General features: G+C 37.2%; 1 pseudogene; it reads left to right on the forward strand.

Moving 5' to 3' along the window:
• The first annotated feature begins 1404 nt into the window (after positions 1-1404).
• On the forward strand, positions 1405-1875 carry LOC105073427 (P3 protein-like; annotated as a pseudogene).
• Positions 1876-2200: the final 325 nt, after the last annotated feature.

Below are 2200 nucleotides of genomic sequence, written 5' to 3' on the forward strand. Positions count from 1 at the left end.
GTATGTGATTTAAAAAGACATTATAATTGCATATTTCTCCTTCTTTTATCTCAACTGATTAAAAAGCTATTGCATAATGAAATGTGTATATAATTATCTAATAGCACAAAGGAGGTGGGTGGGAACAAAGCTTATTTAGAGTGAGGAAATGACGTGAGATAATTAACTTGAATCCACAGAAACATATGAAGAGAATTAGAAATGGTAAATAAGAAGGTTATCAAAACCAAATCTGCAACTATATTGTTTCTCTTTGTCTCTCTCAGCTTTTTGAAAAAGATACAGCATTACATAGGTAATTATTATAGCTACTGCTATAATTGTTGGGTTTGTAACACATGTAGATGAATTGTGTGTAACAAAAACAGCACAAGAAGAGGGGAAGGGAGAAGAGAACTATAAAGGTGTAACACTTCTATAGTTCACTGGAATTAATTTAGTATAAATTTGGTGTAGATTCTGATAACTTAATTTAAATATATACTCTAGAGCAATCACTAAGAAATTAATGTGAAATATTGGAAAAATCATGAAAGATTAAAATATTGCACTAGGAAATATTCTTTCAAAGCAATAAAGGAGGAACCAAGGAAAAAAATGATGCAAGACATAAACTAAAAGGCAAATAGCAAAGATAAGTCCAATGATATCAATAATAGCATGAAATGTGAATGAATTAAAGAATGTAATCAAAGGCAGAGACAGATAAACTGGATAGAAAAGCAAGTTCAAACTCTATTTTGTCTACCAGAGACATAGATTCAGATACACAAGTAGGTTGAAAACTAAAGGATCAGAAAGTATATTCATGTAAACCAGCAACTATATCAAAGTTGGGATGGCTGTAGTAATATCACATAAAATAGAATTTTTTAAAAAGAGTTACTAGAGATAAAGAGGGACATTTTATAATGGCATAAGGGTAAATCTACTAGATACATCTAATAGTTATAAACATACATCAATCTAGAAACAGAGCCCCCAAAACATGCATGAAACAAAACTGTTGGATGTAGGAAGACATACACAATTCAACAATAATAGTTGAAGTCCTTAATACCCCATTTTCAATGATGCTTATAACTAGACAGAAGATGACCAAGTTATAGTAAACTTAACACTGACAGACATACATAGGACACTTCACCCAAATGCAAGGCAGTACACAGTCTTCTTAAGAGCAGGAACATTTGGAACATTTTCCAGGAGAGATCATATTCTACATCATAAAACAAGCCTCAATGCATTTCAAATAATTAAAATCAGACAAAGTATGTTCTCCAAACATGATGGAATTAATTACAAATCAAAACAAATAGCGGGAAATTTTCAGGGAAAAAAAATGGAAATTCAGTCACACACTCTTAAATTAAACAAGTAAGAATTTAGAAAATACTTTCTCACATGCTCATTTCCAAGATCCCAGAGACCCTGCTGTTCATTGCCATGCCTTTAGCAGTAGGGATGACGATCAAGTCCAAGCTTCTCAAGTTCTCCCAGCTGCCACTGCAGGTCATCACCGCTTCTACTTTGGCTGCTCCTAGGTGACCTCTTCCTGGCCTACACCTGCCAGGTCTTCATTGTGCTGAAGGGGATCATGGTGCCCCTGGTTGGCCTCCTTGTGGGCTGCTGCCTGTGCACGTACCTGGAGCTGCCAGTGGCCCAGCGGTGGACTGTCAGCATTGCAGTAGGAGTGCAGAACAGCCTGCTGACCTGGGCCATGCTACAGCTGTCCCTCTGCCACCTTCCAGCCATCTGTGTCTCCCAGGCCCCCTTCATTGTGGCACTGAGCATCACCTCAGAGATGCTGGCCTTGGTTATTAGTCACTTCACCTATAGCAGCGTGTGCACAGTTCCCTGAGGCCACTGTGTTAAGCTTTTGCCTCCCCTGGCCCCCAGCTCCCCACACTGTCCCCACACCAAAGGCCTTTAGTTCTCATGCACTATGCACTCAGAAAAATCCAGGCTTTTTTTTTTTTTCAATCAGTTTTCTATTTTTCAGCCTTCAGTACCAGAGAGGTCATGCTCAGGTAGGTGGACACTGCCCAAGAAAATATATGTCAATAAAATAGAAAAAGAAAAAGAAAATACTTTCTTAGGGGTGAAAACAAACATGAAATATAAAATAAAAAAATTGTGGGATATTAGTAGACAGGAGCTTAGAGGGAAATTTATATCATTAAATAGCTATATTTAGCAA

The sequence above is a fragment of the Camelus bactrianus genome, chromosome 4 (genome assembly GCF_048773025.1).
Source record: "Camelus bactrianus isolate YW-2024 breed Bactrian camel chromosome 4, ASM4877302v1, whole genome shotgun sequence".
NCBI classification, from domain to species: Eukaryota; Metazoa; Chordata; class Mammalia; order Artiodactyla; family Camelidae; genus Camelus; species Camelus bactrianus.